The sequence below is a fragment of the Talpa occidentalis genome, unplaced genomic scaffold (assembly GCF_014898055.3).
Source record: "Talpa occidentalis isolate TD23 unplaced genomic scaffold, MPIMG_talOcc4v2.1 talOcc4.9, whole genome shotgun sequence".
NCBI lineage: Eukaryota > Metazoa > Chordata > Mammalia > Eulipotyphla > Talpidae > Talpa > Talpa occidentalis.
Window position 1 is genome coordinate 97,048,208 of NW_023605305.1, and position 17,693 is coordinate 97,065,900.

At 38.6% G+C, this 17,693-nt stretch overlaps 2 long non-coding RNA genes across 2 annotated transcripts in view; one reads left to right on the forward strand and one right to left on the reverse strand.

Annotated features, from left to right (window-relative positions):
* The window catches only part of LOC129145186 (uncharacterized), a 42,133-nt gene extending 29,015 nt beyond the window's left edge, over positions 1 to 13,118 (reverse strand). Inside the window, exons 1-2 of the long non-coding RNA XR_008550378.1 lie at positions 12,839 to 13,118; positions 922 to 1,004 (exon numbers count right to left, since the gene is read on the reverse strand). This is a non-coding gene — a long non-coding RNA (uncharacterized LOC129145186). The remainder of the gene's footprint in view (positions 1 to 921; positions 1,005 to 12,838) is intronic.
* LOC119236010 (uncharacterized) lies at positions 3,893 to 6,424 on the forward strand. Its single transcript, XR_005122966.1, has 3 exons — positions 3,893 to 4,277; positions 4,856 to 4,960; positions 6,323 to 6,424. It is a non-coding gene; the product is annotated as an uncharacterized LOC119236010 (long non-coding RNA).
* Positions 13,119 to 17,693: the final 4,575 nt, after the last annotated feature.

Consider the following 17,693-nt stretch of genomic DNA (forward strand, 5'->3'; position numbering starts at 1 on the left):
TTTTCTGCTGCTGCTGAGGAACTGTTTCCATTTGTTATTTCTTCAGAAAAAATTAATAATTTTGTTTGCTTTACTTAAAAATAATCCTGAAGTTTTATCTTTGATACAGATATTACATTTCTGTTCCCTTTTTTTTTTTTTTAAGATGAACACAAAGACAACAGAAGCAGACTATTCCTGCCAGAATCAAAATTTACTGGTGAAACAAGATCAAACCCACAAAGAGTTAATTACTCCAGCTCTCATTAAGTGTAGTCTTCTTAAAAGAAAAAGAAAAAGCCTGCTTTATCCTGGCAAAAAGCCTGTAAAAAAGGGACGATCTGTCACAGACTCACAGAACACAGTAATTAAGGTCTGAAATGCTTCCCAATCAAAGAACAGGAAGAGTTCACTCAGAGTTAACTGTTTAAACAGCATCCCTTGTGAAATGGCATTGCCACTGTATGTTTTTAGATTGAATTGATTTAATTTCTTACTGTTTGCTTCTAAGTAGGAATTAGAGTCTCCATTAGGAATTGCTAATGGTGCCCATGCTGGACTCTCTTAGCTCAGGACAGAAGAAAAGAGACGGACTAATGTAATGTGCATGTTCTGTGCGCTGCAGCCCGAGCCTGGTCACAAGCTAATGTTTGCAGCAGGCAGGAATAATGAACAATTAATGAAGCCACATTGTGTTTACATGTCTCATTTTGAAACTAATCATTTATATGCCCTAAGTAAGACGTTGTGCTTTCACAAAAGCATTAAAATTCACAAGTTAATGAAAATTGTACATTGTTCCAAAAGTAGGTTTAAATTTCACATGTTTCATTTCACATCAGAGACCCAGTCAGTCAACACATTCATGTAGTGACACCTGTAACTTACTCTTGGTAGTTTAATTTAGTACTAGTTGATTTCCTTTCATAATAAAACAATCACCTGGACTCAGCTTCGTGTGTTGGTCCATTGTTCTTAGCATCACTGCTAACTAGTATTTAGGCTTCATCCAGGTCATCCGTCTCCTTATAAAGTAGAGCAAATGAACATAAATGTTAGAACTGTCACTTTCCTCTTCCAAGGATGTGAGGATCGCCATTTTTCTCAACCCACAAAGAATTTGTTTTTATATGCATGTCACACAGTCATTTGTTGCTTGTATTAAGGGACAGATTTAGTAAATCATATTTAGGTCTGATGTGGCTTGTGAACAGAAGTGCTATTCACTTTTTAAAAGCGATGGACTATTTTGGTTACCTGATAAAAATACTAGCTAATACTTGTTGAGATTTTATTCTTTGTGAGATAGTAAGCCCTTTCTGCATTGTTCTTTTTAGCATTTGCAACAACCCTATGAAGAAACCATTCTAATTATACCTGTTTTACAGATGGGTTAAATGACTCCGAAGGTCAGATAGAACAGGGTTCATACCCAGATAATATACCCACAAGAGCTCAATTGCCCTATCATATGTACTCTTTAGAATTATGAGTTGTAGATGCTTTTGTCTGTGAGACAGGACACCATTTAATGACTAGCAAGGAATATAGAACATTTCAAGGATCTAACATTATGTCCTGATACTGACAGATTAACCAGACATGAATATGTCTCATGTTTATACCTGCAAAATTTTAGATCCTTTAAATCAGTGAAATGAGAATGATATTTGGGTTTTCACACATCACATCTGACTACTAGAATATTGTACACATGAAGAACAAAAAGAAGTCATCCATTTATGAAACTAGAGGGAGAGCCTCTTCCTCTATCTCATTCTTTCCTTGTTCTGTCCCTCTTTTAAAATGTATTTAAAATCTCATCACCAAACTATGGGTTTACTTTATTACTAACTCATGCAATCAATTTTCCATTCAAAATGGCTTCTCATATTGGAGAAATTGTGATATTCAAGGGACTAAGCTTACAAATCATTTTATGCTTCTTAGTAAGATTCAAACTCTTTGGAGAAACTTTGGCCTCTGGCACAATATTTTCACAGTCATAAGAGTTTAGGTTCTTATGATCTCAGTGGCATTTAACAATAAATCCTGAACTACATGTTTAGCAAACGCAGTAGGAAAATGGATGTCAAGTCCATTAATCACAGATGAAAAAATTTTCCTGGGTTGGAATGTCAACCAGGCATTAACTGTGCCTTGCAGTATAAAATCTATTCAAATGACCTCCTGATTAGGTCAGCTTGTCCTTCTGCCCTGAGATATTTTAAAAACAGAAACCAGCAATTAGAGCTATAATCCTTATGCTACTTTAGACAGTGTAGTAGATTTTTGGTCATAGGGACAATCATAAACAACTCCTATGTAGCATTTCACTCAGAGTTGTTAGCTTGATCAGATCGCACACAAAACCAATATAAAATTATGTTCTGCCAAGTAAGTATGCCTATTAGATGAGAAATATTTCAGGGTAATTTAAAGTAGTCTGAAAATACACATTTGAAACTGAAGGATTTATTGAAGATAGATTTTGGGAAAAGTAAAAGTAAGCAAAATGGTGTTTACTTCTTATATTCAGATAAAAGGAAACATTAACACAAAAAGGTCTGAATGGTACCTATCAAAATTGATAGGGTAGACACTGCGGTGTTGGCATTTATGACTATATTAGAAATGCAGTGATATTAACTGCTAACCATTTGAAAGTTGCAAATTCCCATTTATGAATTCCTGGTATAAATGCACAGCCATACAATCAAGTACATTTTCAACCTGTGAATCACTAAAGACTTGGGAGGCAGCATCTTGTCCCTGGCAGATGCTATCCACATTCCTCAGCTCTCCCGGTGGCGTTCAGAAACAGAAGCTGCTTCTGGAGAGAAGGAGAATAAAGACTCCAAAAGACTTAAATTAGAGTGGCTTTGAAATGAAACACATTTAAAAAATGTGCTCTAGTGCTGCTGCAAAATGATGCTATTGTGTTTGTCGTACTTCTGTAAAAAATGAGATCATTTATACAATGATAGAGACAGGGAGGGGGGAGAGAGAATTGGGAAATGTTGGAAAAGTTTGATGATATTCTTTTCCTTTCTGGGCATTGGGAAATTCCACACTTGTCACTCATATTAGCAGAATGTAGAACATTAGCTGAACAACGCCAGGATGCCCTCGTGGGAAGAGCCAAGACTACTTTGCCCATCACGTTAACCTCTTGAGTACCACGTTGCTAGAAGATTCAGCATGCTTGGAGGAGTTATAGGAAGACATATGAGGGGAATATGCTACAAAGCATGGGTATTATAAAGGACAGGAAATCGTAGTATTTGGGAAAGCCATTCTGCCACCCAGAGGGATGTCCTTTTCACTTCCTGTTTAGTAATTTACAATGTGAAAATGACATTGCACACTCTCCCCATCACTGCCACTCCCCTCTTCCTCTTCCAGCTTCCTCCACACACACTCTTTGAAGAACCCCGAGGAGATAGAGAACTTATTAACTCTGCTTATTTACAACTAACCTATTCTGATCTGTGCATTCAACGATTGTCCATTTCTTTCATATTTTTTTTCTTATTCTTAGATTTTATCTTATGTATCTTAGAGATCTAAATTTTATGTATCTTGGAGATCTAAATTGGAAAATGAATATAGTATCTATGAGTTAATTCTCCAATGAACCAGGCGCCTTATGTAGAGTCCAGTGTGAATGAAATACAGTCTTTGTTCTCCAAGATCTTATACTATAGGGTCATAGTGAGCACATTTGTTTATAAAGCAATGGGTACAATTCCTCATTAATTTCCCCAAAATTAGAGGGGAAAATTTAGAATATTCTACCTTTCACCCAAAAGTTTTAAGCAGAAATATTTTCAAAATCAAATTCTAATTGAGAATTTGGAATGGCGAGTTCTTTGTGAAAAAGAACTCATAATTGAACAAATATTCTGTTTATCATAGGAGGAAATTCATATTTAAAGACCATCCACCCTCCTCATCCTGTATATTCTCTCATCTTCCTTGATTTCTAATTGTTCAGGTCATAGATACTTTCACTTATTTATCAAGTTTTCCTGAAATTCTTTATTGGTCTCCAAATCAAGAACCCCATCATCTATTGGAGGAGAAAGACATAAACAGAAACTCCAACATGGCTTGTTGAGGAAAGATGAGAAATTTTTCTGGAGGAGATTGTAACAGCTTTCCAAGTATAGAGGCAAGGGAAAAGTCTGTATATTAATACACAAAAGCTTAAAAAACCTTGTAAAATTGAGGAGAGTGTGGTTATTGGAGGTTTCTTGAGAATCAGGCTACAAGGAGATGAACAAAGTGGAAAGCAGGTAGGAACGTAAAGTGAGGTCTTGCTAGGAAGATAAAAATCTGGATGGCCCCTTTGGCAGAGGGGTAATTTGGGAGGTTTTAAAACATGAACACAGCATGGCCAGTTAAGTTTTTAAAGAGTGAGGTATTAAAATGAAATAGAGAGCACCTTTCTGGTATTCTGGGAAGTGATGGGTGACCAGCTATGATTTCATGAGGGTGACCTAGAAAAAAGAGAGCCTAAAAAGAGCAGTGATGGTGAAGCTGCCTGCACTTTGGAGAGGATGCCAGTAAATGTACTTAATAGAAGGTGGTGACAAATTTGATAGGAGATGAAGGGGAGACAGAAGAGAGGAATTACTCTGAATTTACCACATTGGTGGATTGTCATAAGAAGGGAAAATTGCTAACGGTGCACATGTTGGAGTCAAAGTAATGAGTTTGGTTTGGGACATGGACATGGGATGCAAATGTCTGTTGGGGACTCTAAATATCTGTCTAAATTAAACTCTACCAATGAGCCCATCACTATATCCAGTGTATAGTGCCAGTCTGCTGAGGGTTCTTTTTTCATGCTTCTTTGCTGCCCCTTGTTCAGACCTGGTTAGCCAGGTAAGGGAAGAGGAGTGCAAACTTCAGTCGTAGAAATAGAGACAAGTCTCGCGATGGCCTCCTTTAGCTTTCAGCCTGTACCAAGTCTCAGGTAAGAGCAGTAAGAAACTGTCACACTGCATTGAATTTGGAGCATTGACTAGTAGGCAATATTGGTATTTAAATTACAAACATGATTGAGATTGTCTATTCAAGATACTTTGGGACTTTTTGTTAACTCAGTGTAGAGAATAGCTGGGATAATCATCCAATGGCAGGGGAAGAATTGGTGATGCAGGAAATTTGAAGGGACAATGGGTGACCAAAATTAAGTGCATTTTAATCACCATTCCCCAGTCAGGAGTCTACACTGATGTAGAGCTTGCACTGAATGAACTCTAGATTGAAGCTTGGGTAGTACCAACATTACAGAGTTGACAGAGCAAGAGGCAATTTCTCTTTTCTTTAGAAGAGAAATTTCTGGGAAATAACACCTACCAATTGGGATTTAATATTTTTTTAATGATTTATTATTTATGCAAACAAGAACTGGGGTACAGGCCAGAAGTGCAAGGGGTGAAAGGATTCACCAGAGACAGAGTGGGGAACAGAACAGGCAGACTGACTGAAATACACTGCTGAGGGAAGCAGCAGGAGAGACAGGAGAGGTCTGCTGCACCACGTGGGTAGCTCCCTGGCAGGCCGGGGATCAAACTAGTGCTGTAGAGGCTGCAGATAGCTTCACAGTGCTGTGCTTAACCCCTTGAACCCCCAGGGAGGCCCGGGATTTAATATTCTTAAGAATGATCTTATTAGCAATCATCTTTTCAGATAAGTACACTCAAAACTTAGAGAGGGAAATATTGCTGCCAAGATCACATAGCTAATACATGACAGGACCAGGACCTGAATCCTGATGGTTCTAATGTTAAAGCCATGTGCTAACTCTTTCCTAAATCTTTAAAAAATCACTAATTTAAAATTACAAGGAAAAAAGGGACAACAAACTAAGAGCAATGCTAGAACCAATAATATAGGCTTTGAACATTTGAAAGACAGTGTTGTTAGGAATCTGATGTTTAGTTGGTGTTGCAAAGGAAATTGACTTATAATCTTAAATACTGTAAATCTTCATTACCAAACTGTAAACATGACTACCAAACTTGAGCCTTCTCTCTTGCATGAGATTCAACTCAATGTAATGGTTGAGGGCAGCAGAGATACTGCGTCAGTGACTTGCTGGCTTCTGCAGAGGCCTGGGTCCTGATGAGACTCTGTTCATTGTTTCTACCCATCCTTTCCATCCACTCCTTATAGACTTTTCTTAGTTGTGACTCACAATTATAAAAAAAATTCTCCTAAAAATAATTTTACATTTCATTTTCAGTGATGTCCCATATGATGATCTTTAAGCATTCCATTCCATAAAAGTGAATATATGTCCTATATATGTTACTTCACCTATTTAAAACAGGTTATCAAGGATTCCTGGGTTGCTTTAAGAAGGGTGAGATTTACTTGTCTCTTCAGTTTTCATCAATAATGGCATGCAGTGAAAGTAAAGACACACTCTTCACTGAAAATATGTGCCAGTAAGGTGAGTTATGACTTGAGAAGAGGAGGCTCCAGCCAACTTCCAGCCGAGGGAGCCATTGTGAAGGAGGGTCTCCAATCATGAGCAGTGATTTTTTTTTTTTTTCATCTTAAAGACTCTTGTTGCTTGACCCTGTCTTCATTTAAGTTTTAATTTTTGAATCATTTCTTAGAGGAACATCTCGCAGAACACTAAAATAAGGTGAAGTATTTCTTTTGAAGGAAGCTTGATTGCTGAGGTGAGAAATGCCAGCCACAGCTCAAAGTAGTACAGAATTTGTACCATTAGACTGAAAATAAAGGTCTGTAGCATTCTGGTTTTCCGTTCTCTGGTATTACAAGTACTTCCCTTACACTCTTCTTACAATGATGCAAATCCCATCTTATTCTAAAGAGTACCTTAGTGATAGTGCAATTTTCAAGTAAATTGAAATCTTCCCATGTCTTTCAATTTAATATCTCTCTCTCTCTCTCTCTCTCTCTCTCTCTCTCTCTCTCTCTCTCTCTCTCGTGTGTGTGCACGCACACACACACACACACAAACACACACACACACACTCACCCCTGAATGAATGCTAAAGAGAGGCTGCTTTGCATGCCATTTGCCCTGAATAAAGACCTGGCTACCAAAGGAGACTCTGTCCTGACCCTAGGAATACTTGTTATTTGATTTCTTAAATTAATTTTTTATTTGTAATTTCAGGTTTTGTTGACCTTAGAGAACTCTCTGAAAGAGCAATCTGAGAACCGATTTCAGTGTGTGGACAAGCCCACGGAGAAAAAGAAATAATAGGTCTGATAGGCCAAATTTTGGATTCATATTTCAAAGGTCAGAAGTACAGATTCCATTCCAGATGTACTTATCATAAAATTTCTTTTAAACCAATTTATTCATCTTTAGTTTAAAAATATATAAGATGATATATGATCCAGAATATTTCCTATATTTTGGGTAAAAAACTGAGTTGTAAAAATAAACAGATGACCATGGTTAAAAATAAGATCTTAGTCCTTTATCATTAGTGTTGTGTGCAAAAATGTTCTCCCAGTCAGTGGGGTTTCTCTTTGTTTTTGTTATTGTCTCTTTTGCTATGCAGAACCTCTTTAATTTGATGTAGTCCCAGCTGTTTATCTTTGCCTTCACTATCACTGCTTTGGGTGATGTGTCTGTAAAGATGTTTTTGATGTGCATATCACATAGTGTTTCGTCTATATTTCCTTCTATGTATTTTATGGTTTCAGGAATTTTGTCTAGTTCTTTAATCCATTTTGAGTTGATTTTTGTGTATGGTGTGAGGTAGTGGTCAAGCTTCATTCTTTTGCATGTAGCAACCCAGTTTTCCCAGCACCATTTATTGAACAAACTTTCTTTGCTCTAATGCAAAGTCTTTGCTCCTTTGTCAAAGATTAGTTGACCATATCACAAAAATCTTCAAAGAGCTGATGAGACTCAACAACAACAAAGAAAATAATCCTGTCAAAAAATGGGCAGAAGAGTTAAAAAGAAACTTCTCTGAAGAGGAAATGCAAATGGCCAACAGGTATATGAAAAAATGTTCAACATCACTTGTAATCAGGGAAATGCAAATCAAAACTACCGTGAGATACCATCTTACACCAGTGAGAATGGCACATATTAAAAAAACTAGCAACAACAAATGTTGGCGAGGATGTGGAGAAAAAGGAACTCTCCTGCACTGCTGGTGGTAGTGCAAACTGGTCAAAACACTATGGAGAGCTGTGTGGAGATTTCTTGACCTACTAACCATAGAGCTTCCACATGATCCAGCAATTCCACTCCTAGGTATTTACCCAAATGACACAGAAACAGTAATTCCAAAGGGTACCTGCACCCCTATGTTTATAGCAGCACTATTTACAATAGCTAAGCTTTGGAAACAACCCAAATGCCCAAAAAATAGATGACTGGATCAAGAAGATGTGGTACATATACACCAGGGAATATTACTCAGCATTCAAAAAAGATAAACACATGCAATTTGCAGCAACATGGATGGCACTGGAAGGGATCATGCTCAGCGAAATAAGCCAGAAAGAAAAAGAAAAATACCGGGTGGTCTCACTCATAGCAGGAATCTAGAAAACTTAAATAAGGGACCAGGAAAATGAATAACTATAAGAAAGTGAAAATCAAAATCAACAAAAAACTATGAACCAGAGACACTCTATGGGGGGTGGGGGGCGGAGAGGGGAGGAATTGGGGTCAAAATAAGGAGGTTGCAATTGTATGGGGAATATAAAAATAAAATTTATTAAAAAAATAAGATTACACTGAGCCTCCATCTATTTCAATACAAAATAAAGGTTCAGAGGTGAATGGACATATTCACAATGAAATTAAAAATACTCCTTTAAAAAAATGAGAACCCAAAAATCTCCAACAGAATTTTTGCTAGATTCTCAGTGTGATAGACTGGTTTGGGTCTGTGCAAACTCTGGAATGTGAGTATGACTTGGCTTGGAGTTTTAAAGGTGGAATGGTAGATGTCTTAGTTTAAAACAACTCAATTCACAGCATTCTGTCACCACTTACCCAAAGTCATCTCCTCACATGCAATATATATTCATTCTATCTCAATAGCCCCAAAAGTTGGAACACACCATCGACTCTAAAATCTAAAGTCCAAAGTCTCATCTAAATATCATCTAAAACAGATATGAGTGAGAAATGTGGTATGATTCATTCTGATCAAAATCCCTCTCCACTTGTGAACTTATGAAATCAGAAAAAATATGCTTTCTGATATACAATGCTGGGACAGGCATTCATTTTTGGAATTCCATTCCCATTCCAAAAGGGAGGAAACTGGAAAAAAGAAAGGGATAATGGATCTCAAGCAATACAAAACCTAGCAAAACAAATTTCATTGGATCTTAAGGCTCTAGAATATTCTCCTTTGGCTTGCTCTCCTGCTATCCAAACTCATTGTGGTGGCCGCTTCACTCCCATGCCTTTGGGGCAGCCATGTCCTTCAATCCAGCAGGGCACCACCCTTAAGGCAGTAGATGGGGAGAATTCTTATCTCAGAAATGGTAGAAGCAGCCCTATCCTTTGAAACTAAGGAGGAACCAACCCTACTCCCTGGATCTGTGATATTAGAAGCAATGCTCTCTCAATAGCCTTCAGGCTCATTTGTCCTTTTTATAAAATATAGTGCATATTCACACCAGAATAGCTTTATTGTTCTGTCCTATAGAATCCAAGAAGTTTCACATCTATCCATCCTTCTGTCCTGCTTTATCAGTTCCTCTTAGTTCAAACTGGCAGTGTCTTTGCTGGTATAATCCCCTTTCCTTTATTGAGCTGTGCTGTTGGTGTTCTTTTCATGCTCATTCTCTCTCCTTTTCCTTCAAATGCACAGGCTGAGAAGTTTCCAAATCTTCAAACTCTAATTCCTTTTGACTTAACAATTCCAATTTTAATTCATTTCTCTCTTCTCGCATTTTACTATCAGCAGTCATGTGGATGCAAACTGGTCCTTCAACCCTTTACTTACAAATCTCAATTAAATAACCAATTTCATTACATTAGAAAACATTTGAACCAAGTTCTCTACCAAAGAAGGAAGTATTTCTCTTCCTCCCTTCATTCTATTGCTATTAACATAAATATATTCCCCCCGCCCATTGCATTCATACCAAATTCATATGCTGACATCCTTTCCTCCTGTGTGATGATGTTTGGAGATGAGACATTTGAGATGTAATTCAATTTCTATGAAGTCATTCATGCAGGGCCTCAAGATGGAATTGGTGTCCTTATAATAAGACACAACAGAGAGATTTACTCTCTTCATCATGCAAAGACACGGTAAGAAGCTAGTCAGCCATCTGCAAGCCAGGAAGAGGGCTCTCACCAGGGGACTGAATCTCTTGACACTTTGCTCTGGGACTTTCCATAAATAAATGAGAAGAAATGTGTATTATGTCAGTCAGTCAGTTTGTAGTGTTTTGTAATAGCAACCCAAACTAAGACAGATTTTGGTATTAGGATGTAGAGTGCTGCTGTAACAAGCACCTAAATATGTGGAAGCAACTTTGGAACTTGATAATGGGTAGAGGCTGGCGGAGTTTTGAGGTATATGTTAAGAATATAAATATTAAGGGAAATTCTTTTGAGATCTTGGAGGGGGATAAAGTACATACAACTGGACATTGAAAGAAAGGTGATCTTTATTATAAAGTGGCTGTGACTCATTTGCTTCAATGCTAGCTTGCTCACATCATCTGTGGGCTAGAGGGAGACTCAGAGAGTTCTTGTCCCCATCTCCAGCCTTGTCCCCACAAACACATGTCTTGTTAATTCAATCACTCTGTGATCTTGAGCAAATTATTTTACAGGCCTGGAGCTGGATTTTCTGATTTTCTCATGGCTGAGTAAATAATTTCAAAGGCTAGGCTAATAATAATATGTGAGCAGAGTTAGACTAAAGGCCTGTGGCAAACATGTAGTGCATGCCTCAAGAAAGCCTGTTCAAATGGTTTCAGTGGTTCATTTAAAATTTTAGAGGATACATTTAATTCCTACTCTTCCTGTTCCCTGAAGTTCATGAAGATCAGGAAACTTTTCCCATCCTGCCCAGATTCTCTGGGGTTGTGGTCAAAAGGACTTGCACATATTCTCCCATAGTACACTCCTTGAACTTGTAATGTTTATACTTGAATCTATGCTATTTGGTCTGAGGGAGATGAAATTTGAGAATATGATACATCAGAAACAGCCACTGAGATAGTCAACTCTAATGAAGTCTTGGCATTTTAAAAATCAAATTGTTACAGTTAACTAATTGGCCCTGTGTATTCTGGAATGCTTTTTCTTCCTTCAATTAAGGAATGTTGACTGCATAGGCTGTGGTTGCCCTTCTGCTTCACAGAAGATCTTCATGTGGGGTAGAGAGGGAAACATATTCAAAAGCTATTTGTCTATTCCAAATTCTCTGAATGGGTTGACTTAACTGGTGTCAGGATTCAAGGTTCACAAAATTGATAAGCTCAAAAATGCATTTAATTCATGTAGATGAAAATTTTATACAGAATTAAATGATTATATAAAATGTTGTCTCTTAAAAATTGTGAAATTATTTTATAAGATTTCATGTCATCTTCTGGGATGTTGTCTGCAGGAAAGGCCCAGTTGTTTGGGTATTTTTATGCCAGATATGTATTTAAAATCTTGAGTACTTAAATTTCAAATGAGTGGTGTGTGTGTGTGTGTGTGTGTGTGTGTATGAAGGAAAGAGAGAGAGAGAGAGAGAGAGAGAGAGAGAGAGAGAGAGAGAGAGAGAGACTAGATATGCCAAGGAATTCCCTGTTAGTCTCTTGATAATGACGTGCTGGGGAAGGATTGTGTCTCAGTATTTTGGTTTCTTTGGACTTGATGACAGTTTGGGGATGGGCCTACACTCTATTTTTCTGAGTTACAGCAGAATCCAGCAGGAGGGATACATTTGAGAAAAGGGCGTCCAAATATTAGTCATTGCCTCATGAGATTTACTTAATCATGGACTTGTTGATCAAGGGCAGCTCCACATGACCTTCTTCTCTGGTTCAGGCATCTGTGGGGAGTTCTCATAAATACTGAGGAACCATTATTGCCTTGGTTGCTGCCACGGGGCCTCCTCTGCTCCCTGCTCTCTTCTGTCACACCAACCCTTATTCCGTGGTTCACTGGTTATCTCAAAGCCTGATGTCAGCCTCACCAGTTGTGGGTTGTGGTGCTTAGTCCTCTGTGATATCACTGACTAGCAGGAGTTTGTACTTTGTAATCTAATTGTCACCTGCAAGACAGAAAAGCTCTTTACCTTTTGGTGTATATAATGTCTTAGGCCGCAGTACAGGAGACTTTACTTTTTGAGTTCCTTTCACTGGTCCTAATGGAGTATTATTTCAGTTTATTTGGAACTTGGCACAATTTCACTTAACTGAGGCTGGAAGACAAAGGGATTTTGTGCAGCGACACACACTAATCATTCCTTTCAATCAGTAACACTTCCAGGGTCCTGGATGGAACTGAAAAACCCTGACGCTGGGCCTTCCTGGTGGTGCAAGGGGTTAAGATGCAGCCTATGAAGCTATCTGCAGCCACTGCAGCACAAGTTTGATCCCCGGCCAGGGAGCTACCCACATGGTGCAGAAGACCTCTCCAGACTCGCCCGCTGCTCCCTTCAGCAGTGTATTTCAGTCGATGTGCCTGTTCTGTTCCCCACTCTGTCTCTGGTGTCTCCTCTCAGCCCCCACACCTGTGGCCTGTATCCCAGTTCCTGTGTGCATAAACAAATAAATCTTAAAAAAAAAAAAAAAAAGAAAGAAAAACCCTGACTCCTTTGTCCCTCAAGTTGATTTGTGGCATTACCTGGACTCCCTATCTTTGTCTTACCTGTGCTCCCTGTAGCTTTCTCTTTTTCTTTCCTTCCTTCCTATTCTTCTTCCTTTCCCTCCTTGGTTCCCTTCTTCTCTTCTCTCAACTGTCCCTCTTGATTATTTATAGATGTATGTAGACAAGATCTTGAGGGAACTGTTGAGAATGAGGGATGAGGGAAGGTGGGAGAATGAAGCTCAGGAAGGTACAAAGAATTGACAGACAGGGCTTCCCCAGGCTGCCTCTGAGATCTGCTGTTAATCTCCCCAAGGCAGGTCTGGTTAAGTGTTTGACTTGCTTCCTGGGCTCTGGTAGGATTGGAGGTAGTTATCTGTGTGACTTCTCTCTCCCTCCCCCACTATGACATAACACTTAGAGAGCACAAACTTGAGGGAGAGGCATCACTAAGAAAGGGGGATTTGGGTAAACACACTTTAAATTTTTTGTCTACTGCAAATAACCCAGAATAGAGCCTGTAATATAAGGTGAAGAACTAAGGACCAAATATAAACCCTATTTATTTTATCTGTTTGTCTTTGTGGATTTAAGTTAACCAGTATTATTGAATCCTTACAGCATTATATTCTAATTAATGTGTGTGTATGTGTGTGTGTGTATGTGTATGTCTAATGAGTTTTCAGAATAATAAGGCATTTATAAAACTCTAATGAAGGGCATTCTTTTTATCTTTATTGACTTAGCAGCATAATCAAGACCAACTTAGAAAGGTTATATATGGTCAAAAGAAATTTATGAAGAGTGGCTATTAAGAGACAGAGCATATATACTAAGACTGTGGTTAAATAATGGTAAGTAGGACGTGTTTATTAAAATGATGCAGAGATTTTATCCCTTCATTCTTGATGTCTCTTAGTACCTGACATTATACTGCTATGGTTTCCATGGAAACAGCACACACTTTTCCTTTCAGCTGACCTGAAGTTCAAGCCCTGCTGTTGCAATAGAAATTCTCAGAAACACCTCCACTTTTATTAAAAACAAAAATACCAAATCTATGCAAAAAGTAAATGCAAAAAAAAAAAAGGACAAGAAAATCCATCAACTATATTATAGAAAAGAAAAGAGAATGTGCAATATTTTCATTAAGAGAGAATCAAGGAACAATTTACTATGCTGGAGGTTTAGAACGTCTGTCATTTCCTTCCCCTAAATTACCTTAGAATTTATCCTCCTGAGCCTGTCTTAACATCTGCACCTTTCATTTCTAATTCAATATGTTTTACTATTTTTAGTTTTCTGGAAGTATCTTTTTTTTATGATTTAGGAACTTGTTTCTCAGTGACTCACAAAAAATGTTGATTTGGTCTATAAAAAAAAAAGGAGGCTAAATTTAGAGTGGGATTGCTGGAATAAGTCATTTCACATGCGGTCACAAGGTGGGTTGACCATTGTCTCCTTTTGTTTTGGCTGTTAGCTATGATGCTTATGCCACCAAAGGTAATGGTTTGATCTGGACTTTGGGTCTGTTCCTCTGGGATTTTCTTAACTCTGACTTCTGTGTCCTAACTGTTCTCAGGTCAGCTGCTTTACTGTGGTGAATGCCTGAAGCTATTACCCAGGTCACATTAGCCACTATACATATACAAGAGTAAGAAAATGAGAATGATCTTTCCCAGAATTCCCTGTTAAACAGTTTCTTCACCTCTACTCTTTTGATTGGGTCAAGGTCACATCTATGGGTTACTAACTGGGCTGGACACAGGCTTATGCTGATTCGTTTTGGGCCTGAGGCACATGCTCAACTCCTGGGCCACAGGGAGTGAATTTCCAAATTCACTCTGGGCTGTGGGGGGCAGAGACCTGGAGAGCAATGTAAAGTTTAGGGAAGTTACCAGATGAAGAAGAATGGATCGATGCTGGGGAGATAACCATTGTCTTCTCTATTTCTTTCAATTTTTTTTTTTAAAGATTTATTTTATTTATGCATACAAGAACTGGGCTATAGGCCAGAGGTGCAGGGGGTGAGAGGATTCACCAGAGACAGAATGGAGAGCAGAACAGGTAAATTTACTGCAATGCTCTGCTGAGGGGAGCAGCAGGAGAGATAGGAGAGGTCTGCTGCAACATGTGAGTAGCTCCCTGGCTACCTGAGGATCAAACTCATGCTGCAGAGGCTGCCGATAGCTTCATAGTGCTGTGTTTAACCCCTTGCACCACCAGGGAGACCTTTTTTAAAAAATATATTTTTTATATTTATTTTCTTACATTGTTATTAATTTGTGGACAGTATTTGATTATTCCCCTCATGTGTAGTTAGTCCCATAGTTCTTCCAGCACCATAGCACCTGTAAACCATCACCATAGTCCCTTGTGCTCTTCCCTTTCCTATTCTGACCCCTCTCCCTCCCCCTCACTTGCTGTAGGCCTCAGATCTATGGTCAGCTTGCAAGACGGAGATAAAATTTTCCACAATGCCTGGTTGCTACATATCTCTGATATTTATTTGAACCTCTTGGTAATCTCAAATCAAATCTCACATCAAGCAGAGATGTTGGTTAGAATGCAGTCTCATCTCCTATTCACGACTTAATCTCCTCAGTGTAACCTGCATTCCTAATCTCCTTATCTTGTCTTCCTCTACTCTTTCTTTCATCCAGTTAATGCTTTTACCATACTATAAAATTTAATTGTTTATCATGTTTCAACTCTTATGATTTTTATCTATTTGCTCATTGACATGTCCCAAAGCACTTAGTGAATGTTGGCTTGTTGACGTTCGGTAAATATTTGTCAAATAAATGAATGAACTGATTAAAAGAATAATTAAATCTGGCCAGATACTGTGGCCACTTGCTATGGAAATTTGATTGTTATGATTTTTTTTTGACAATTGGAGATAGTACCAACATTCCTTCTTCTAAGACGCCATTCTTAGGCATTTTTGTACCTGCAAATTGCTATGATACTGTAAAGCAGTTGAGAGAACAGCAGTCTGACTTGGCCATTCTGAGAGAGATTTGTTTCTTGGTCCTGAAACCCCCTTACTTGGTTGAGAATAAGAATGGTGGGATATATGGAGGGCTGCAATTCTCTGCCTCAAGCAACCATGATCATTCTAGGACTGAAGGAGTTACTGGTGCTTTAGAGGAGTTCTCTGTTGGTCTCTTTAAGTGTCAGTAGGGATCTAGATGTCGTTGCTTTCAAGTCTCTCACGACAGTTTGAAGTTTAGAGTTAACTGGAAGGCCAGATGTTCCTCTCAGCTTAGGGTAAAATCCACCATTTTTCCCTACAGTGGCTATTCAGTCTGGGTAGTGTGGCACATGAACCACCTAAGATGCCTGAAAACAAAAGCCTATTTAGGGAAGTGCCCTGGCAGTTAAACTTTTTTCTCTCTGTGTCCTGGGAAAAGGGATAAAAATAATGTCTGCTCTCCTATAAAAAGGTTAAAATTCACAGTGATGCTTAGCTTGTTTGAGGAAATACAACACAGAAATCAAAAATAATTACATATATTTCAAATTTGTTTTTTGTTTCTTTTTTAAATTTTATTTTTTTAAAGATTTATTTATCTATGCATACAAGAGCTGGGGTACAGGCCAGAGGTGTCAGGGGTGAGAGGATTCACCAGAGACAGAGTGGGGAACAGAACAGGCAGACTGACTGAAATACACTGCTGAGGGGAGCAGCGGGCGAGACAGGAGAGGTCTGCTGAGCCATGTGGGTTGCTCCCTGGCTGGCTGGGGATGGAACTCGTGCTGCAGAGGCTGCGGATTGATTCATAGTGTGGTGCTTAACTCCTTGCACCACCAGAGCCCATGTTTTTCATTTCTTAGTAAATGACAAAGCAGAAAGTTTATCAATGTGTGACTGAAGTCATTCTTTCTCCCCACTCTTTCCTCTCAGTGTATTTCATATGCACTTAGTATGTTTCATACACTTCTCAAACCTATTTTTCTCCTATTATGTTATCTGAAAGTCTTCCAGAAAACCCAGCTTTGTGGGTTAACTGATCCTCCTTCCACTGTTGAAGGAAGTTATAGCAGGTCTTGTATGACGGCCAACCTCCTCTACAGATGGTAAGAGGGGGCAACTGACCAAGAAGCTCTACCCTGCCCCCCACCAACCTGGATCTCCTGACTCCCTAAACAAGGAAGTGACTGGAGGCCACTGAGATATGTAGTTCTTGGAGTCTGAAAGCTTTCTTGGTGAGAAATCCTTAGTGGAAATTTCAATTGAATGAATGTGAATGTCATTGCTTGCATAAGAGCTGGAGCCAAGGTCAAATGCCAAGGTTTGTGGGCTCTATGCAAATGGAGAATAAGTCTTATTTGTAGTAAATATGCAGTAAATAGCTATTAAATAAACCAATAAACCTGAGGATAAATTGAAAAATAATTTAGGAACAAAATGACACCAAGAGGAAAAAAAGCATTGAATGGTTCCTACCTTCCTTCTTCCCCTCTCTACCAGAATGATTTGATCATTTACATTGAAGAAATTCATTGATTTATGGTTTCATTCTTCTGTTCACTTTGTCCAGCCCTTTGTAATGTATTTTTATGTTCTGTGTCACTTTCTCCTCCTGTCATTTTCTCCTGCTCTGTTTTTCATTGTATGCATCAGAGTAATTTTCTATTATATTGTTATATACAAAGGTCTCTGACAGGGTAGCTGTAAAATGACACAGCTAAGTGATACAGATTTTAATAACTTAATGATATAATGATTTTTAATAGAAACATAAGTAGGACAGATGCTTAAAAAATAAAGACGAAAAGTGTACCATAGAAAAGATGCTCATGAATGGGCCTCCCCTGGTGGTGCAGCGGTTGAGCGCTGGGCTGTGAAGCTACCCACAGCCTCTGCAGCGCTGGTTCGATCCCCTGTCGCCGGCGAGGGTCCCACATGGCA